Here is a 17875-nt window from a genome sequence, read left to right as displayed (position 1 = left end):
GCAGTTGACCAATCTCTCTCCACAAACATATCTAATTGCCTACTTAACCCCCACATATGGCCTATATCAATCACATTCCCTGCAACTTATTCAGCAAGTCTATTATCTGTCCTGTTAAAAAGGCATTGCTTGACCTCTCCCTCCTCCCAGTCTTTTAACTCTCAAATTCATATCCCAAGGTACTTAACCCTCCCTCACCCTGAGCTGTCTCAGTTCCCTCTAATCTTCAGAACTTCAATTCAGATATGTGTCAAAAAAAATAATAATTTGGGTGCCGGGATCTGAATGAACAAAAGCCTGATTTAGGAATGTGATCCTCAGTTTGATAATGCCTTTGCCAGGAGCAGCAGACAGCACTCACTGACCCCTGTGACTTCTGCCTCGATAATATATCACCATCAACCTAATTACAATCAATACAGGTTTCATCTATTTCTTTCCTTTGACTAAGAACATCAATCATTCATTGGTAGTTCAACCTTTTCATTTTTGACGATTGTAGCCGTTTAATTTATATACAGGGTTGATTAATGTAAGGCTAGTTGTTTTCAATTTCCTATCGTTTGTACATTAATAAAAGACATCTTAAATCTCATTTATTTTGCATACTGGAATCCTTTGACTACTGAGTTTATGATTGTCAATCCCACTCTATCTATCTGTGGAAATTAAAGAGGTATTTTTTTCGGTGCTTTTGTTGGAATTTTCATAGAACTATGGAAATTGGAGAGGAAAACAGAACTACTTTAGTACCAACTGGATCATGAAGAGCATGTTCTTGAAAAGGTGGCTAGTTAAGAGTAACCTGTTGAGATTGGAGCTGGACAGCAGTTGGAGATGCCATGTAAAGACATTTCCAGGTTCCAACTAAAGCTGGCAACTCTGCCAAAGGATGCCAATAGATACCAAGGCACAAATCAATTGTTAAAATCAGGACAGGTGCCTTTAGTGCTGGGAACGGGGAAATGGATCACTCACAACTAGTTTCTGGGGGAGGGCGAATTAATATGAATTGGGGAGAATAGAAATGGCAAGGTTAGGATTGGTGTAAAAATGGGTGGTTAATAGTTTGAACCGAGTTAGTAAAGGGCCTGTATTTGTGCTGTATTTTCAGAGGAAGAGTTGAGGCGAATTATATAGATATGTTTGAGGGAAAGTGAAATAAATACATTGAAAAGGGTAAGGAAAGAGAAAGATAGATTGTTAGTGCAGACTGACCTTTTTCTCCACTGTAAATTCTGATGTGCACTGAGAGGTCTGGTGACAAAATATGGACTTCCTGTACCGATGGACTTAGTGTAGAGCATAAGAGCGCTGGTTAAAGAATGTTTTGTGTAACTTGATGTGTTTGGTTTCTAGGCTGGGGAGTTACACCTCAGCACCTGTGAATCTAATCACCACCACACTTCCACAGTTCAGAGACTGCCTGCCACTGGGTCCTGTCACAAAACAATCACTCAGCAAGCACTTCCTCAGTCATTTGTCAAATTCTGACAGTGGCTCCCTCGAGTTAAGATGCACGTTTCTTTTCCTTCTACTTATTTGTTTAGCTTGAGGTACAGTCTGTCACAGAGGTCTGCTGCAAAAGTGCAGCCCTTGAATAACACTCAAAATAAGGAATGTAGTGAGTGTCTAGCTGTCATACCATAATATTTAAAACACAATCCTCTGAAAGAATCAGGTCTCTTTCCTGCTTTCAGCAATTATTCCTGTATAATCTGAAAGTACAACTTCTTGAGATCCTGTGAGGGCCCTCCGTTGGTTGGGGTTGTCCAGGAATGTTGTGTCCTAGCTGTCTACGTGGTGTGCAAGTACATGCACATGTTTATACCTATTGTCAATGATATACTGCAGCTTATTTTTTGGTAACATACAGTAACAGAGTCCTGATGCAATTGACAATCCCTCTGCTAACAGACGTGTTAGATCCCTGCATCAGCAATCCCTAACAGTGCTGATGTAGAGGGATCGTGGGACAGCTCCCTGAAGTGGCTGCACAGAGTTAGAGTTTGGTAAAGAAGGCATATGGCATGCTTACCATTATTAGTTGAGGCATTGATCTCAAGAGTCAGGAAGTTATGCTGTATTTTAGAAAATTCAGGTTAGGCCACGTTGGGAGTGTTGCATTCACTTCTCCTCAGCCCATTACAGGAAAGGTGTAGAGTGTTTGGAGAAAGTGCAATAGAAGTTTACCAGGTTGATGCTAGGATTACAGGGCATGTGCTATAAGGAGAGGTTGGATAAACTTGGGTTGTTTTCTCTGGAGTAGCGGAGGCTGAGGGGAGATCTGATAGAGATCTATAAGGAGACGAGAGGTGCTAACAGCCAGTATTGCTTTCTCAGGGTTGCACTGTCTAATACCACTGGACATGCATCTACGGTGAGAAAGGGAAATTTCTAAAGGATTTACACAGAGAGTGGTAGGTGCCTGGAATGCACCATCACTGGTGGCCGTAGAAGAAAAAAATGACAGCTATTTAAGAGGCCCTTAGATAGGCAAATTAATCTGTAGAGCATGGAGGGATATGAACATTGTGTTGGCAGATGGCATTAGTTTTGTTAGATGTTTAAATACTAGCCTAATTAGTTCACCATAACATGGTGGACCAAACCGTCTGTTCCTGTGTTATACTGTTCTACGTTCTTGTGATCTTGTGTGCACATCTTGGCGAATCTCATCTACACCCCCTCCAGCACAGCCACATCCTTTTTATAGTGTGGTAATGTGCTTCCCTGCCATTTGTCTTCCTCCTTGCTTGAGAAATGGATTTAATATTTACAGTTTTCCAATCCTGTGAGACCTCTGCAGAATCCAGGATACTTAGGGAGATTACAAAGACCACATCTACTATTTCTGTGGCACTTACTGCATAACCCTGAGTTATTAAATCCAGGGAATTACTCAACCATTAATTATTAATCTGACAAAGTGCCTATGACCTAAAACATTGACTTTCTTTCTCTACCCACAAATGCTGCTTGACTTGCTGAGTATTTCCAGCACTTCCTGCTTTTTGTTTTATGTTCACAATGACACCAATTTATGTTTCATTTTCATCTCTGATGAATAGTTTTGATCATGATCAGGGACTACACCCTGACTTCGTTTCTTTGTGGAAATGGGACCTGCTCTCAGGGCCTCACGACCAGCCGCTTTTTGATATCCCAAGGACGCAGCCTTGAGGACTCTGGAAGTTCGTGGCTCTAGGGACGTGCTGATTCTACGCCGGTGCCCCTGACTGAAGCATCATGGGAGAACACGGAACATCAGAAGCAGCGGCCAGGGGTTGTGCGGCCAGAGAGCTGCACCTTTCTTGTGCCAACTCTCTGGGTGCAGAGCTTGGACAAAGTGGCGCAACAGACTTCTAACATTGTAAATCAGTGAGTTGTTTGTTATGTCTCTCCTCTCGCTGTGAAACAGGGACACCTCTTTTTCCCTTATTCGGGAAAGAGAGCCGAATATTCGGGTATGTTGAATTACCGGGTGAATGAGTAGTCTTCGGGGTATTGCAAGTCTGCATCTTTACTGATGCTTTTCTGCATGCTCGAGTGCTCAGCGGAGGGTGCCGATGCTTTTTTGCTGGTGGGGGTTTTGGGGTTCTAATGTTTAACTATCATTCATTCTTTGGGGCACTCCTCTGTTTTCGTGGGTGTTTGTAAAGAAAATGAATTTCAGGATGTATATAGTATACATTTCACTGACATTAAATGTACCTATTGAAACCTATTGCTTGAAGCTCTTCCCTCCAGTAGTCCCTTGAATATTCATTATTAATGGAACATTTTCAGCATTTTGGATTGTGGCAATTTATTTAGGTTTTTAGCGCTGGAAATAGTTACATTCCGACACGTCTCATTAGCGGGGCAGAAGCATGGTCGCATTGTTTATTCCAGGGACCAGCTGATTGAGCGTATGCCAGCCGGTTTAGCGAACAGAGCGGCGGACACCCTGGCTGAAATCTGGAGGAAAACACACAGACGATCCACAGGGGGATCACAAAGGCGAGGAAAGAGGACCGGGTCGAGACAACAGAGACTTTTGGAGAAGAGGAGTTTGGTGGGTAATAAAATGGATGAGTTGACGGCGCTAGCCAGGTGTCGGAGAACATTTCGGGAGTGCAGTGTTATGTGTTTCACTGGAACGGGGCTGCACGAGGACATACCCGACCAAAACTTTTCCATGGATGGCTTCCAGACCGATCGGGCAGACTGGAAGTGCTCTGAGAGCGGTAAGCGTAAAGGAGTTGGGGGCTTACTGTTCTGGTTAACAACGGATGGTGCAATCTGGGTCATATTACAATCGAGGAACGTGTTTGTAGACTGGATATTGAACATTTTGCTGTTGGACTCTGGCCATATTCCACCAAGATACAACACTGGGCGTCACGGGAGGTTGTTCCTGCCTGTGGCCATCGAACTATGTAGCTCCTCCCGTGGTGGGTCAGACACTCTGAGCCAATAGGCTGGTCCTGGACTTATTTCCATCTGGCATAGTTTGCATTTTGTTGTTTGATTGGTTGTGGTTTTTGTATTGCTATATTTACGCTCTATTCTTGGTTGGTGCGGCTGCAATGAAACCCAATTTCCCTTGGGATCAATAAAGCATATCTATCTATCTATCTTGATCAAAAATTAAACTCACATCAACTCCCCCAAATTCTACACACTGGGGGAAACTTACCTGCTAACGAGGGCACACAGAGTTCATTTCGGATTGTGAATCGAGCATGACCTGAGTGGTAGGAGGTCTCTCATAATGGATGTTGCTTTCCTACAACAAAGCTCTATGAAGATGTAGACATGAGGAAATCTGCAGATGCTGGAAATTCAAGCCACACACACAAAAAATGCTGGTGAACGCAGCAGGTCAGGCAGCATCTATAGGAAGAGGTACAGTCCAACGTTTCGGACCCGGACCCTTCGTCAGGACCAACTGAAAGAAGAGATTTGAAAGTGGGAGGGGGAGGGGGAAATCTGAAATGATAGGAGAAGACAGGAGGGGAAGGGATGGATCTAAGAGCTGGAGAAGGGAGAGGATCATGGGGCGGGAAGCCTGGGTTGAAAGAAAAGGGGGGAGGGGAGCCTGGAGGGTGGAGAGCAGACAAGTAGTTATGGTGAGAGGGACAGAGGGAGAAAAGAGAGAGAAAAAGGGGGGGGAATAAAAATATATAAATTAAATAAATAAGGGATGGGGTAAGAAGGGAAAGAGGGGCATTAACAGAAGTTAGAGAACTCAATATTCATGCCATCAGCTTGGAGGCTACCCAGACAGAATATAAGATGTTGTTCCTCCAACCTGAGTGTGGCTTCATCTTGACAGTAGAGGAGGCCATGGATAGACATATCAGAATGGGAATGGGACTTGGAATTAAAATGTATGGCAACTGGAAGATCTTGCTTTCTCTGGCGGACAGAGCATAGGTGTTCAGCGAAACGATCTCTCAGCCTGCATCGGGTCTCGCCAATACATAGAAAGCCACATCGGGAGCACCGGACACAGTATATCACTCCACCCGACTCACAGGTGAAGTGTTGCCTCACCTGGAAGGACTGTCTGGGGCCCTGAATGGTGGTGAGGGAGGAAGTGTAAGGGCAGGTGTAGCACTTGTTCCGCTTACAAGGAAAAGTGCTGGGAGGGAGATCAGTGGGAACGAATGAACAAGGGAGTCACGGAAAGCAGAAGGGGGGGAGGGAAAGATGTGCTTGGTGGTGGGATCCCGTTGGAGGTGGCAGAAGTTACGGAGAATTATATGTTGGATCCGGAGGCTGGTGGAGTGGTAGGTTAGGACAAGGGGAACCCTGTTCCTAGTGGAGTGGAGGGAGGATGGGGTGAGAGCAGATGTGCGTGAAATGGGAAGATGTGTTTGAGAGCAGAGTTGATGGTGAAGGAAGAGAAGCCTCTTTCTTTAAAAAAGGAAAACACCTGCTTCGTCCTGGAATGAAAAGCCTCATCCTGAGAGCAAATGCTGCAGACACGGAGGAATTGTGAGAAGGGGATGGTATTTTTTGCAAGAGACAGGGTGGGAAGAGGAATAGTCCAGGTAGCTGTGAGAGTCCGTAGGCTTATAGTAGACATCAGCAGATAAGCTGTCTCCAGAGAGAGAGACAGAAAGATCAAGAAAGGGGAGGGAGGTGTCAGAAATGGACCAGGTAAACTTGAGGGCAGGGTGAAAATTGGAGGCAAAGTTAATTAAGTCAACGAGCTCAGCATGCGTGCAGGAAGCAGCGCTAATGCAGTCGTCAATGTGGCGAAGGAAAAGAGGGGGACAGATACCAGTATTGACTTGGAACATGGATTGTTCCACAAAGCCAACGAAAATGCAGGCATAGCTGACACCCATACAGGTGCCCATGGCTACACCTTTAGTTCGGAGGAAGTGGGAGGAGCCAAAGGAGAAATTGTTAAGAGTAAGGACTAATTCCGCTAGACGGAGCAGAGTGGTGGTAGAGGGGAACTGGTTAGGTCTGGAATCCAAAAAGAAGCGGAGAGCTTTGAGTCCTTCCTGGTGGGGGATGGAGGTATATAGGGACTGGACATCCATGGTGAAAATAAAGCAGCGGGGGCCAGGGAACTTAAAATCACTGAAAAGATTCAGAGTGTGAGAAGTGTCACGAACATGGGTGGGAAGGGATTGAACAAGGGGGGATAAAACAGTGTCGAGGTATGCAGAAATGAGTTTGGTGGGGCAGGAGCAAGCTGAGATAATAGATCTACCTGGGCAGGCAGGTTTGTGGATCTTGGGTAGGAGGTAGAAACGGGAAGTGTGGGGTGTGGGAACTATAAAGTTGGTAGCAGTGGATGGGAGATCCCCTGAGCTGATAAAGTTGGTGATGGTGCGGGAGACAATGGCCTGGTGCTCCTTAGTGGGATCATGATCGAGGGGTAAGTAAGAGGAGGCATCCGCGATTTGACGCTGTGCCTCGGCAAGGTAGAGGTCAGTAAGCCAGACTACAACAGCACCCCTCTTTTTGGTGGGTTTTATAGCAAGGTTAGGATTAGTGCGGAGGGAGTGGAGAGCAGAGCGTTTGGAAGGAGTGAGGTTGGAATTGGAACAAGGTGCAGTGAAGTCGAGACGGTTGATGTCCCGTCGGCAGTTAGCAATAAAGAGATCCAGAGCAGGCAGAAGACCAGAGTGGGGTGTCCATGAAGAGGAGTAGGGTTGAAGACGGGAGAAGGGGTCATCGGTAGGGGTGGGAGAGTCATTGCCGAAGAAGTAGGCTCGAAGACGGAGCCGGCGGAAGAAGAGTTCAGCATCATGACGAGCGCGGAACTCGCTGAGGTGTGGGTGAAGGGGTACAAAGGTGAAGCCCTTACTGAGGACAGAGCGCTCTGCCTCAGAGATGGAAGGTCGGAGGGGATGGTAAAGACACGGCACGGATGAGAGCTGGGATCAGAGTGGGGAGGAGGAGGGAAGCTGGTGGTGTCAGTGGAGAGGGGAAGGTTGGGGTGAGAGGAAGATGGAGCCTCTGAGGGCCCAGGAGCTGATGGTGGGATCTGAGGGAGACGGAGTTGCAGCGTGGTGGTGGGGGAAGGGGAGACAGGAGTCACAATAGCAGCACGTGAAGACCAGGCTTGGAGTTCAAGGCTGGAGTCGCAGTTGGTGGTTGTGCAATTGCTTTGAAGGTGTCCATGGTCGTTGCTGGAGTCCGGGTTTTGTATATGCCCTGGGGTGCTGGAGCCACTGAGATCGATTTCATGCCTGCTAGCGTCGGGGCCAGCAGGCTCTGGGGCCTGCAGATGTAAGATCTTGTGATCCTTGCCTAACATGACAAAATCCAAGAAACGGCGATTGCACTTATGGATCTGACGGAAGATGAAATAACGGGTAGGACCATTACAAACAGCGAAGAAAGTGTCCCTGAGGTGTGGAAGGGTCTGGGATAGGGACGCCAAGTACCTCCTCGTGGCGGAGAGGGTCGCCTTCAGAGCTTGATGGGAGAAGCGGCGAGAGGCAGAGTCAATAAAATGTGAGTACCTGGGTTCCTCAGAAGGTCCAAATTGAGAGGCTCGGAAACGAATCCTAAAGCCAACTGGAGTAAGTTGGCGGTGAAGACACGCTCAATGTGTTCAGTGGCGGGTATGGCCATATCCACTACTTTTTGTAGGATTTTCTGTTCAAGGGCATTGCTGTTTCCATACCAGGCTGTGATGCAATCACAATATACTTTCCACCACATATTTAGAGAAGTTCATCAAAGTTTTAAATGTCATGCCAAATCTTTGCAAATTCCTAAGGAAGGAGAGGCTCTACCATGCTTTCTTCGTAATTGCCCTTACATGCTAGGCGCAGGACTGGTCCTTCAAAATTTAAAGTTGCTGACCCTCTCCCTCTGATCACCCAATAATGACTGGATCACGGACCTTTGGTTTCCTCCTCCTGAAGTCAATAATCAGCTCTTTGGCCTTATTGATATTGAGTAGGAGGTTGTTGTGACACCACTCAGCCAGATTTTCAATCTACCTCCTATATGCCGATTCCTCACCACCTTTGATTCAGCCTGTGACAGTGGTGTCATCAGCAAACTTGAATATGGCACTGGCGGTGTGCTTACCACACAGTCATAAGTGTAAAGCAAGTAGAACAGGAGACTAAGTACACAGCCTTGTGGTGCACCTGTGCTGATGGAGATTATGGAGGAAATGTCGGCAATCCAAACTGACTGAAGTTTGCAAGTGAGGAAACAGAGGATCCAATTGCAAAAGGAGGTGTTGAGGCCAAAGTCTTGAAGCTTATTGATTTGTTCTGCGGAGATGATGGCATTGAATGCTGAGCTGCAGTCAATAAAGAACATTCTGATGTATATATCTTTACTGTTCAGATGTTCCAGGGTTGATTTAAGAGCCAATGAAATGGCATCTGCTGTGGACCTCCAGTAGGCTAATTAGATTGAATCCAAGTTGCTTCTCAAGCAGGAGTTGATATGTTTCATCAACAACCTCTCAAAACACTTCAACACTGTGGATATAAGTGCTTCTGGACAACTGAAATTGAGAATTCAACAACTAATTGAATTCATTGAATGAGTTTGATGAATTTAATCAGATTTGGCCTCCCACTCACCTTCACCAGGAGCAGTTTAGAGTGGCTAATTAATCCACCCACCTGCATATACTGTATTTGACATATGGGAAGAAACTGCAGCTCCTCGATGAAACCCACAAGGTCACAAACAGCATGTGCAAACTCCACACAGACGGCGAGATAAACTGACATTGACTTTGGGTATCTTGACCTGTAAGACATTGCTTGTACTACTTGTCCTCTTTATAATTTACAAGCTTGTTGGCAAGCCAGTCGGTGGTGGTGTTACAATTGATTGGAATGGTGGGGTAATTCAGGGAAATCCAGCTGTGGGGGGGGGGGAGTTGGGGAAGGGTGTCCAGGTGTTGGATATGATGGCAAGTTTCACTCAGTTTGGTCAAAATGTATGAGTGACCTGTTTTGCACCCACATATACAAGTGAATGGCATCCAATCAAGAGTGTACTGAGACATCACCTCTGTCCATATGTTGAGCCATCTGACTGTAAATACATATCATGTATACAAAGGACACTGGGGTAGACTGGAAATTTTCATGACTTGTTGTTGATGGGTTTTGATAAAACTTTGTGGTGTCACACACCGATATTACAAGGATTAATATCCCAGTTTTGATCTACATCTTTATCACGCTAAATCTCTCAATAACAACAAAACCTCTCCAATCACATTGGAAGACTCAATGGGTCCTCGATTTCAAGGCATTTTATGATTATAAATACACACAACACAGAAACAGGCCCTTCAGGCACCATGTCCATGTTACACTAATCCATTAGGTAGCAAATTGCAATCAGACTGTTGAATGAGTCGTCAGTGTGACTAAAATGGACTCTCGACCTCACAATCAATCTCATTATGACTTTACACCTTATCATCTGCCTACACATTACTTTCTCCATAACTATAACACTTCATTCTGCATTGCTTTTGCTTTATCTTGTTCTACCTCAACACGCTGCTTAATGAATTCATAGACATAGAAAATAGGTGCAGGAGTAGGCCATTCGGCCCTTCGAGCCTGCATCACCATTTATTATGATCATGGCTGATCATCCAACTCAGAACACCGCCCAGCCTTCCCTCCATACCCCCTCACCCCCGTAGCCACAAGGGCCATATCTAACTCCCTCTTAAATATAGCCAATGAACTGGCCTCAACTGTTTCCTGTGGCAGAGAATTCCACAGATTCACCACTCTCTGCGTGAAGAAGTTTTTCCTAATCTCGGTCCTAAAAGGCTTCCCCTCTATCCTCAAACTGTGACCCCTTGTTCTGGACTTCCCCAACATCGGGAACAATCTTCCTGCATCCAGCCTGTCCAATCCCTTTAGAATCTCATATGTTTCAATCAGATCCCCCCTCAATCTTCTAAATTCCAACGAGTACAAGCCCAGTTCATCCAGTCTTTCTTCATATGAAAGTCCTGCCATCCCAGGAATCAATCTGGTGAACCTTCTCTGTACTCCCTCTATGGCAAGGATGTCTTTCCTCAGATTAGGGGACCAAAACTGCACACAATACTCCAGGTGTGGTCACACCAAGGCCTTGTACAACTGCAGTAGTACCTCCCTGCTCCTGTACTCAAATCCTCTCGCTATAAATGCCAGCATACCATTCGCCTTTTTCACCGCCTGCTGTACCTGCATGCCCACTTTCAATGACTGGTGTATAATGACACCCAGGTCTCGTTGCACCTCCCCTTTTCCTAATCGGCCACCATTCAGATAATAATCTGTTTTCCTATTTTTGCCACCAAAGTGGATAACTTCACATTTATCCACATTAAATTGCATCTGCCATGAATTTGCCCACTCACCCAACCTATCCAAGTCACCCTGCATCCTCTTAGCATCCTCCTCACAGCTAACACTGCCACCCAGCTTCGTGTCATCTGCAAACTTGGAGATGCTGCATTTAATTCCCTCATCCAAGTCATTAATATATATTGTAAACAACTGGGGTCCCAGCACTGAGCCTTGCGGTACCCCACTAGTCACCGCCTGCCATTCTGAAAAGGTCCCGTTTATTCCCACTCTTTGCTTCCTGTCTGCTAACCAACTCTCCACCCACACCAATACCTTACCCCCAATACCATGTGCTTTAAGTTTGCACACTAATCTCCTGTGTGGGACCTTGTCAAAAGCCTTCTGAAAATCCAAATATACCACATCCACTGGTTCTCCCCTATCCACTCTACTAGTTACATCCTCAAAAAATTCTATGAGATTCATCAGACATGATTTTCCTTTCACAAATCCATGCTGACTTTGTCCGATCATTTCACCGCTTTCCAAATGTGCTGTTATCACATCCTTGATAACTGACTCCAGCAGTTTCCCCACCACCGACGTTAGGCTAACCGGTCTATAATTCCCTGGTTTCTCTCTCCCTCCTTTTTTAAAAAGTGGAGTTACATTAGCCACCCTCCAATCCTCAGGAACTAGTCCAGAATCTAACGAGTTTTGAAAAATTATCACTAATGCATCCACTATTTCTTGGGCTACTTCCTTAAGCACCCTGGAATGCAGACCATCTGGCCCTGGGGATTTATCTGCCTTCAATCCCCTCAATTTACCTAACACCACTTCCCTACTAACATGTATTTCGCTCAGTTCCTCCATCTCACTGGATTCATCAGTATTCATCTCACTGGAATTCATCTGTATGAACAGTATGCAAGACAAGCTTTTTACTGTACAAACTTCAAAGTACATTTATTATCAAAGTATGTATGCTATGTTCAACCTCGAGATTCGTCTCCTTGCAAGCAGCAACCAAAGGAACACAATAGAGCCCATTAAAAAAGAACACACAACGAAGACTCAAATACCCAATGTGTGTAAAAAAGAACAAATCGAGCAAACAACCAAAAAGTAAACAAATAACACACAGAACATGAACTGGAGTCCCTGAAAGTAAGTCCACAGTCACGGAGCCAGTTCAAGTGTCCGATGGCTGCAGGCCACAGTCACAGAGACAGTTCAGTACTGAGTAAAACCAGTTCAGGAGTCTGATGGCTGCAGGCCACAGCCACAGAGACAGTTCAGTACTGAGTGAAGCCAGTTCAGGAGTCTGATGGTTCCAGGCCACAGTTACAGAGACAGTTCAGTACTGAGTGAAAGCAGCTCAGGAGTCTGATGGCTGCAGGACACAGTAACAGAGACAGTTCAGTACTGAGTGAAACCAGTTCAGGAGTCTGATGGCTGCAGGCCACAGTCACAGAGCCAGTTCAGTACTGAGTGAAACCAGGTCAGGAGTCTGATGGTTGCAGGCCACAGTCACAGAGACAGTTCGGTACTGAGTGAAGTGAAACCAGTTCTGGAGTCTGATGGCTGCAGGCCACAGTCACAGAGACAGTTCAGTACTGAGTGAAACCAGGTCAGGAGTCTGATGGTTGCAGGCCACAGTTACAGAGACAGTTCAGTACTGAGTGAAAGCAGTTCAGGAGTCTGATGGCTGCAGGCCACAGTAACAGAGACAGTTCAGTACTGAGTGAAACCAGTTCAGGAGTCTGATGGCTGCAGGCCACAGTCACAGAGCCAGTTCAGTACTGAGTGAAACCAGGTCAGGAGTCTGATGGTTGCAGGCCACAGTCACAGAGACAGTTCGGTACTGAGTGAAGTGAAACCAGTTCTGGAGTCTGATGGCTGCAGGCCACAGTCACAGAGACAGTTCAGTACTGAGTGAAACCAGTTCAGGAGTCCGATGGCTGCAGGCCACAGTCACAGAGACAGTTCAGTTCTGAGTGGAGTGAAGCCAGTTCTGGAGTCTGATGGTTGCAGGCCACAGTCACAGAGACAGTTCAGTACTGAGTGAAACCAGTTCAGGAGTCTGATGGCTGCAGGCCACAGCCACAGAGACAGTTCAGTACTGAGTGAAACCAGGTCAGGAGTCTGATGGCTGCAGGCCACAGTCACAGAGACAGTTCAGTGCTAAGTGAAGCCAGTTCAAGAGTCCAATGACTGCAGGCCACAGCCACAGACAGTTCAGTACTGAGTGAAACCAGTTCAAGAGTCTGATGGTTGCAGGCCACAGCCACAGAGACAGTTCAGTACTGAGGTGAGCGTTGATAGTTACAGAGTCAGTTCATTGTTGAGGCAACTGAGCTGAACACCAGCTCATCCTTCATCTTTGGCCTTGATATCTTGATCTTTTTAATCAGACTTGGCGCTTAAATCAGTCAAACATTTATCACTCTTGGACCTGGGCCTTCAGGTCTACTCTAGCAATGGCCACCGTGACCGTACCTGCATTCTCGAGAGTCCAATTAGCTGAGTCCTTCATAATATTCCTAAAAATGCCAAGGTTGTACAGCTGGTTCAGGAACACAACTCCCAAAGGGAAATTACAGGCTGTGGATTGCAGTGATTGTAGCCCAGAGAAAGTGTAATTAGAATAGCTTGTAGTTTTGTTTGCTGCCAGTAAAGTGTCACCGCAGCTCACCAGTGCCATCTTTACTGGAGAGTACTGTATTTCAGTACATGAGACAATAATAAACCAATTTCAATTCCAAATTCCATTCTTTTGGCACAACCCACAGCCTCCTGTGCCATGGCATTTAAAATGTTCATGGGAACCTGCATGGAGCAAGCATCCTGTGTAGATATTACTGACAAAACTGCTTTCTATTGTGAATGGAAGATGGAAGCAGAGAACTGTGGTAGCTAAACATACCAACAGACAAATTGGGTGCAGGTTTAGACCACTCAGATCTTTGAGCCTCTGAGAGATTCAATGAGATTATGAGCAATCGAAATGTAATCTCAACTTCCCTGTCTATCCTGGAAACCCTTCAATCACTAGCTTATCCAGAATCTATCTATCTCTGCCTTTGAAATATTGTAAGATTCTGTTTTTAGTGGTCTTTGAGGAAGAGAGTTCCAAAGATCATTATCCCCGTGAGCAAATAAATTTCATCCCACATTAGTCTTCAATGGGCACTTAAACAGTGAACCTTAGATCTAAGTTCCCCTGCAGGAGGAAGTATGCACCCCAACATCCGCCCTGTCAACAAAAACTCAGAATCTTCTCTCAAATCCATCTTTCTCATCTAAACTCCGGCGGGTACAATCCTAGCCTGTCCAAACTTTCTTCAAGAGACAACCCACCCATTCCAAGTGTTAGTCTGGTAAACCTTCCCCAATGCATGGCATCCTTTCTTGTATAAGGAGCCCAGTGCTGCACACAGAAGTCCAGCTGTGGCTCTACAACCATATAACTCAACACTTCTCCAGTTTTGTATTCTTGCTCACATTATACCTAATATCATTCCTTATTACTTGCTGTGCCTTCATGCTGGATTTTTGTGAATCTAATTCAAGGACACCAGACTTCCCCGCATCACAGAGTTCTGGAATGTTGCAGCAAGAACTTCTGGAGGTGAAGTACACCTGAGCCATTGACTGAAAATGATGATCTGTCACAGGTACCTGTTTAAGCTGTGGAAAGGATGCCTGGCTCCTCAATGATTCACGGTGAGGGGAAACATGTAGAAACACAATTAAAGGGCAATAAAATTCCACACTTACCAGCAAGTTGATGCAGCAACGTTCTGAGCACTGGGTTTAACAGACATCACTGTAATTCCAACAAGTACTGACACACAAATTAAAAGGTCCATTGATGAGAGGTGCAACATGACACCGGAGGTACTTCATATCATTGTCCAACAACACCTCTCTTGTCAAGCAAAATCAGTAGGTCTGTTGCTTGTACCGCTTGCAAAGATTCTCATCTTGTTCCTGTACAGTCAATCAAAACAGCTTACAAGGAATCTGATCAGAAAGACCTGCCAGCTGCAGGCAGATCATATGATAAATACTGACTTCCCCTCTCTTCAAGTGCAGATGGCTCAACATTTACCAGCATTGAGTGTCATTGCTATCAAAACACAGACATAGTTGCAGAAAATGCAAGCAAAGAATGATTACTTCTCATCATCTTCAATATGAAGATATAAAGGACTTTGAAGCCATTGTTGGGAAAGGGGCAGTCTATTGGCACCAACATCTGGAGAAAATCATTCATGAAAATAAAGAAATGCATCTAACAAACATCAAAGAATAGCACAGCATGTTCTTTGGAAAATTGGATATTTCTTCAATTCCACTTTCACAGGCCCTTATTTCATGAAGAGACAGAGTTTTTTTATTTAAAAAAAAATGTCCACTTGAATCAGGAATCTGTACTGTTCTTAGGGTAGGAATGCATGATTTCTGAAGAGGCTGGGGATCAGTCTGGTAGAGAGTAACAACGTGTTTCCTTCAGAAGAATGATCCTGGGGCCATGAGAAATAGTCTGGCTCTTTGTTCTGCCGCTCCGTCACGTCCCATGATCCCCTGCCGTCATGCCATGGCTGAAGTGGATTGGCTGATCTGTCCTCTCATCGACTGAATGCTGTTCAGAATTTTCTTCTGGTGACCAGCCAAAGTGACCCCTATCCTTAGCAAATCCCTGCAGGAAATATAAACAATCATTTACTTAAAATAACATCACTGTAACGTGGCTGCCACTGGGTTTTGATTTGCAATCTTTGTGCACAAGGGGATGTGTGTTTTAACCATGTCGCTCCTCTATCAAGAAATGGCACAGTTTGTGTGAGGTGCCTAGAACTTCTTCACCTCTCCCTTAATGGGTCACATTCAGTAAACAGGCAACTTGTTGATGAGCTCATCCTAACACACTGCAACCTCAACAATGCTGTTTCACCAAGAGAAAAGGGGAGCAAATATCATGAAGAAGAAAGGGAGCTGGGTCCCCAACAAAGCCTAGACCTTGGTCCAGGCTTATCCATGCCCAACATTTGGCAGGGGGTTGCACCTCGTGAACTTTATTGGATGGGCATTGAGATATTCAGTTGAAGGTCAGGTCTGTGATTCACAGCAGCAAATGTACCTCTGAAGCTCGGTGTTTGTTCTATATCACCAAATGCTAAACAGCAGTGAAACTGGATGAGGAATCAGTGGATTGAACCAGCTCATCTGAAAAGGCAGAACTTGCTGTGTGGTCGTTGGGTACAAACATCTCAACATTAATTCAACTCCTCACTCTCCAAACTTCAACGTCCCCTGAATTTTTTAGCATATTATTTTTCACCTAAGGTCTGACCTCAGCTGACTTTGCAGATGGGGGAAGAATCATATTGGGGTAATACTTTTTTTCTTATTAACACAAGAAAGTCTGCAGATGCTGAAAATCCAAAGCAACACACACATAATGCTGGAGGAAGTTAACAGGTCAGGCAGAATCTATAGAAATGAATAAACAGTCAATGTTTCAGGCCAGGGCTCTTCATTAGGATGGGAAAGGAAGGGGAAAGATGCCAGAATAAAAAGGTGGGAGAGGGGAAGGAGGATAGCTAAAAGGTGTTAGGTGAAGCCAACTGGGTAGGAAAGATAAAGGGTTGTGGAGGAAGGAATCTGATAGGAGAGAACAATTGGATAAGGGGAAGGAGGAGAAGTCCCAGTGGGAGGTGATAGGCGGAGGAGGTAAGAGGTCAGTGGAGAATAGAAAAAGAGGGGAGGGGGAGGGAAATTATATTTTTACCAGAAGGAGAAATCATTATTCATGCCATCAGTTAGAGGCTATGCAGATGAAATACAAAGTTTTGCTTCTCCACCTTGATGGTGGTTTCATCTTGGCACAACAGGATGCCATTGACTGACATGTTGGAAAAGGAATGGGAATGGAAATTAAAATTTTTTTTGCCACTGAACTTCAGGGAATCCTGCACTAGTTCTCCTAAGACTCTTTGCACCTCCGATTTCTGAACTTTCTCACCATTCAGAAAATAGTCTATGTCTTTATTCCTTCTATCAATGTGCATCACCATACACTTATCTACACTGTATTTGCCACTTCTCTGCCCATTCTCCTAATCTGCTGAAGTCCTTCTTCAACACTATCTGCTGCTCCACCTATCCTGATATAGAAACATAAGAAACATAAAAAATAGGTGCAGGAGTAGGCCATTCGGCCCTTTGAGCCTGCATCGCCATTCACTATGATCATGGCTGATCATCCAACTCAGAACCCTGTACCTGCCTTCTCTCCATACCCCCTGATCCCTTTAGCCACAAGGGCCATATCTAACTCCCTCTTAAATATAGCCAATGAACTGGCCTCAACTATTTCCTGTGGCAGACTATTCCACAGATTCACCACTCTCTGTGTGAAGAAGTTTTTCCTCATCTCAGTCCTAAAAGGCTTCCCCTTTATCTTTAAACTGTGACCCCTTGTTCTGGACTTCCCCAACATCGAGAGCAATCTTCCTACGTCTAGCCTGTCCAATCCCTTTAGAATTTTATATGTTTCAATAAGATCCCCCCTCAATCTTCTAAATTCCAGTGAGTATAAGTCTAGCCGATCCAGTCTTTCATCATATGAAAGTCCTGCCATCCCAGGAATCAATCTGGTGAACCTTCTTTGTACTCCCTCTATGGCAAGGATGTCTTTCCTCAGATTAGGGGACCAAAACTGCACACAATACTCCAGGTGTGGTCTCACCAAGGCCTTGTACAACTGCAGTAGTACCTCCCTGCTCCTGTACTCGAATCCTCTTGCTATAAATGCCAGCATACCATTCGCCTTTTTCACCGCCTGCTGTACCTGCATGTCCACTTTCAATGACTGGTGTATAATGACACCCAGGTCTCGTTGCACCTCCCCTTTTCCTAATCGGCCACCATTCAGATAACAACCTGTTTTCCTGTTTTTACCACCAAAGTTGATAACCTCACATTTATCCACATTAAATTGCATCTGCCATGAATTTGCCCACTCACCTAACCTATCCAAGTCACCCTGCATCCTCTTACCATCCTCTTCACAG

At 45.2% G+C, this 17875-nt stretch overlaps 1 protein-coding gene across 3 annotated transcripts in view; it reads right to left on the bottom strand.

Moving 5' to 3' along the window:
• ephb1 (EPH receptor B1) overlaps positions 1–17875 on the bottom strand; it is a 774921-nt gene that overhangs the window by 20585 nt on the left and 736461 nt on the right. For 2 of the 3 annotated variants that reach the window (XR_011885740.1, XR_011885741.1), the window contains one exon: positions 14574–15498. The exons of the other annotated variant lie outside the window; for it this stretch is intronic. The gene's annotated coding sequence lies outside the window, so the exon portion shown is untranslated. The remainder of the gene's footprint in view (positions 1–14573; positions 15499–17875) is intronic. 3 annotated transcript variants of the gene reach the window in all.

This window comes from Mobula birostris, chromosome 4 (genome assembly GCF_030028105.1).
Source record: "Mobula birostris isolate sMobBir1 chromosome 4, sMobBir1.hap1, whole genome shotgun sequence".
NCBI lineage: Eukaryota > Metazoa > Chordata > Chondrichthyes > Myliobatiformes > Myliobatidae > Mobula > Mobula birostris.
This window is presented reverse-complemented; position numbering and strand designations above follow the sequence as displayed.